The sequence below is a fragment of the Sturnus vulgaris genome, chromosome 4 (genome assembly GCF_052056855.1).
Source record: "Sturnus vulgaris isolate bStuVul1 chromosome 4, bStuVul1.hap1, whole genome shotgun sequence".
Classification (NCBI taxonomy): Eukaryota; Metazoa; Chordata; class Aves; order Passeriformes; family Sturnidae; genus Sturnus; species Sturnus vulgaris.
In genome coordinates this window covers 7,959,518-7,964,328 of record NC_142246.1, presented here as the reverse complement: position 1 = coordinate 7,964,328, position 4,811 = coordinate 7,959,518, and positions in this window count along the sequence as shown.

Here is a 4,811-nt window from a genome sequence, read left to right as displayed (position 1 = left end):
TGTGGACTGATGCTCTTCTTAATAACCAAATTGTTCATTGTACTAACAGTTGAGTTGCTGTACCACCAGCCTGAGACCAAACAGCCAAATTGCCTGATAATGTGTATCTTTTCAGATTTGTGACATTGTTTCTGTAGGTGCATTTCAGAGTTGGCATTTCGAAGCTGACAAGTGCTGGTTTTGGTTTAGGCTGTTTGTGAGTAATTTACAGAAATGCCTGCTCTTGCTCTGTGCGTGGGTTCAGTGGAAGCTGGTGATCCCTGGTTGTCTGCAGTGTGTGGGTGAACCTGTGCTGAAACACTTGAGCCACAGCTGAGTTCCGATGGTGTGAGGAAGATCTGCCTTCCCCAGGTTCTGTGGATGGGGTATGGAAGTGTGGAATAAACCTTGTTGTTCTTCAACACTGCCTTTATCTGAATTGGAGCAATGGTGGCTTCTCTCAGTTTGAGTGCTGCAGAAGGTGGGTGTGTTTTGGGATTGGTGGTTTTTAGGGTGGGGTTTGTTGTGGGTTTTTACAAACTGTTTTCATGCTCATGTACTACTCCTAGGGTCTGGTTCTGTGATAAGCATGAAGGTTTGTCCTACAGTGTTGTATGGAGATGTGTGGCTGGCCTTATGCCAATTGCCCTATGTGCAGCTGTGTGAAATGGGTCTATTCCACTTGCCTGTGCTGGGGTGGTGCCAGACATAGTCAGAAGTTTCTTTCTGTGTCAAGCTGACCTTATCAAATAGCCAGGAAAGGAATTCTGTTTCAGGTCAGCTGCTCTGGTAGAATGCTTGGGATGAAAGCTTTGGGGAGAGGTTGAGACACACTTCATTTGCCATTTCCTGGGGGACTTGCTTTTTGAGATTTCCTGGTGCCCAGACCCTGGCACACTCCACATGGACAGGGATGTGCCAGCTCACCTGCCTGCTGAGGCTGGCTTGGGCAGAATCAGACCCTGCTGGTTTTAGCAGTCTCTGTGCCACTGGACACTCTGGAGAGGCTTAGCTGGAAAAAGACTGTAGGGGATGTAATATTTAGGATGTTGCTCTAGGTCTAACCCTTAAGACTGATGATGGACCAAACATGGCCTCTTCTAGACCTGGACAAGCCTGTGCCAGATGCTGTCCTGTATTCCAATTGCCTTTAGAGAGATCTTGAACATCTCAGACTCCACTCCACTCTCCTGCCACGTGGGGGGGTGTGTGTGTGTACAGGCTCTCCTGAGAGCAGCAAAGGGAGAATTAGGCAAGAAGCAAAACCTGACTGTTCTAAAGTAAATGAGGTGATTGTTTCCAGAACTTGCTCTGTTTCAAGACACTTGCATTGTACCATCCCTGGAATTGCTCAAGGCCAGGTTGGATGGGCCTTGGAAAAACCTGGTCTAGTGGAAGGTGTCCCTACCCATGGCAGGGGTGTTGGAACTGAGTGATCTTTAAGGTCCTTTCCAACTGAAAACATTCTGGGATTCTGTGACCTTTTCCTGAGGAACTTGGGGATATTTCCTTATTTGGCTCTCAGAATGTTGTTCCTGTGTAGCATTTGGTTTTATAATATACTTATTCTTTCCTGGTAGAATTAATGAAAACAGAAAGCAATTGGCTTGTCTGAATGGTTGAACCCCTCACTAGCACATAAGCTTGTCTCTAGTGCCTGCCCCATTATTTGGTGTCACGGAAGTCCATTGTCTCTCTCCTTTTTCCTTTTCACCTTTCAATTAATTTATTTTTTTTAATTGGCTGTTTTCCGACACAAGACAAGCTGATGGTGTGCTAAAATGTTGTGATCATCTGATCATTGATCCAGAGCTGTTGGCCGGGGGGGACCCAAGCTGTGCCTCAATGGAAGGTGTTTCCTCCTTCCATCCCCCAAATGCTGCAGGCATGAACAGCACAGGCAGCACCCCCTGCACTTGTTCTGCCTAAAGCACCAGCTGGGTTTGATCTGTCCTTAGAACTGACTGACACTCGAGACACACTGGTCCATTTCAGACCACCTTTTTAACGGATGGGGGGACTAAATAAGAATTAAATGTTTTGTGCTGCTTGTGAGGAAATAAACTTCTAGCCTCTGTATATGATTATGGTTGACTAAACCATCAGATCCCTGCTGCAGTACAGCACCTTTCCTTTGGCTAGCTCTGCTCTTTTTTTATTATTCCTTCTAAACCCAGGCACGGAAGAAACACATTATATATATATAAAAAAAAAAAAGGTGTGGGGTTTTTGTGTCAAAGTGACTGTAATAACTTTTAACTTTTATTTTTTATTTAAATTCCTCCAGCTCCCTTTTGTGGGTTTCGTTATTCCACCTCCACAACAGCCACCGCTGCCGGAGGTTTCCGCTGGCGCAGTTTGGGAAGAGCAGCTCCCAAGGCTGTTTTTGGGTGAGGTGTTTCGGTGCCGGCCCGGGCGTGGCGGTGTCCCCTGCCCAGCGCTGTGGTGCCATCGCGTGGCCGTTCGCTCACGAAGAGGTTTCGCCGTCCGGAGCACAAAACCCTGTGTTCCTCTGGGAACAGTAGTGGTGCTTTTTTAAAAATTTTCTCACCTCTGTAGGATTGTCTTGGCCCCCTCCTAGGCACAGAGCTGTTGATTGCTAGTTAAAGCGGCATCCCTAAAGCCTGGGCACCTGACCTGTTTTATGGGAGTCAGTGGATATACCTTGGAATGACCTTGCATCTAAGAGGGGTCTGGATTTGCTGCTGCTTCCCAACACAGCCCGTGGGGTGGTGCATCATCCCAGGGGGGCCAGGAGTGCTTCTGCTTTTTTGTCTGTGGAGGAGCAACTGATACCTGCAGCTGGTACCTCTTCTGCACACAGCCTGGTTTGGGTAGGAATCACAACCTATACTGCTTGAAGAAAAGTCTTTTCCAAGAAAAAGCCCCTGTCAGAATAGAGCTTCAGGTTTGCCTGAATCTGTTGCTCCTTCTCATCAACAGAAGCAGCTCAGCCCATCCCCAGTTTCTAGCTCAGCAGCAGGGTGAGGGTCAGCAGCACTGCCCAAAGGACCACAGTCCTGTCAAATAGCTGGATACAGCACACCAAGCACCACCATTTTTCCTAGAGTCATGGGAACAGGACAGCTTTGCAGCACCTTGTCTGCCTTGGAGCATGACAGTCATTTGCCACTCCAACAAATGTCTGCTAAGCCTTGGACACCAACAGTGCAATGGAGTGGTGGATAACCATGAAAAGAACCCAAGAATACGAGGATAAAATGAGCTGAGTCCAGAGGAAGGCCACTAAGATCCTCAGAGGCCCTGGAGCAGCTCTGCTATGAGGACAGGCTGAGAGAACTGGAGTGGTTTAGCTGGGAGAAGGGAAGGTCCCAGGGAGACTTTCCAGCACCTCCCTGTACCTCAAGGAGCTGTAAGAGCTGGAGAGGGACATAAGGACATGTGGTGATAGGACAAAGGGGAATGGCTTTGAACTGAAAGGGTACAGGATGAGATCAGTTATTAGGGGAAAAAAAACAACTGTGGAGATGGTGAGGCACTGGAAGAGGTTACTCAGGGAAGCTATGGCTGCCCCATCCCTGGAGGTGTTCAAGGTCAGGTTGGATCAGTCTTGAAGCAACCTGGTCAAGTGGAAGGTGTCTCCATCCATGGCAGGGGGGTTGAAACGAGATGATATTTAGCAGTACCTTTCAAGCCAAACAGCCCTACTTTCCTCTGCTTTCCATTAATACCTTCCTGACCTTAAAGAGTCAGCTGGTGACCTGCCATTTTCAGGCTAATAGATTTTCAGTCCACTGTCAGCTCACTTATTCCTCTCCTTTGCACTATCCCCACTGCAGGTGGGACCTCACCTGGGGATTTTCACCCCCACAGCACTTACAGTCACATCCCAGCTGACAAAAGCTGAGATACTGGCACATCACAAGTGACACTGTGTTTGAGAGATTCTCTTCCTACCCGGTGTTCCTTATTTAGCAGGTAGCTCTCCTTGTAAACGCATCACTTGGATATCTAACATCCAGGTGACTTGCAGGCAGTCAATGCAGAGCCCTGTGATGGTCCTTGGGTTTGTGAAGCCTGGGAAGCTCAGAGATCCAAGTCTGCCCTCAGCACATGAAACCTCTAATGTCACATCCTTTTCTTACTCAGCTTGGATGGATCAGGGCAGCCTGGGACAAGAGCTCCCCAACAGGGAGTTGGCACAAACTGCTGGAGTGTTGGAACAGGATGCTGTGATCTTGGGAGAAGCCTCATTGCTCCTGTCTCTGCCCTGTAAACTCTGAGGGTGGAGGGCACTGTCTGGTTTGTCTGGGGACACAAGGTCTGCCAACTATGGAAGAGCAACAGAACTGACAAGAACAGGGCCCTTTGCCAGCCTAGAACATTGCTTTTGATAAACCATGACACTGTTCTTTATTCTCTGTGAACCAGCTAGCAAAAGCATTTAATCTCAGTGGAGACAGGCCCAGACAGGTCAGGATTTTATGAATTTGTCTGCTTGTACTTTTCTACCCTGAAGTGGCATTAGATTTTCTCTGTCAGAAGTGTATTTCCAGCTTGTCCAGTTGCTAAAACAATTGAGAGGAAAGCAGCCTGTCTCCTCTCTCACCTGGGCTCTGGTAGCTCACCCAGAAAGAGGGCTCTGAGGGCACAGGAAGGGCTTTAATGCACAATTTCCCTTTCTTTTCCATGTGCTAGGCTGAAACTTGCAGTGAAAGTGCTGCCACATCCAGTTTTAAACTGCTTTTCCAATGTATACGTGAGTGCTACAGCTGCTCAGCAAATGTGTGTCTTGTTCTGGCACTGGGGAGTGAGGGAAAGCTCCCCACTAACCAGGGGTGTGCAGCCTGTGGGATGGAGGGGACTGATCT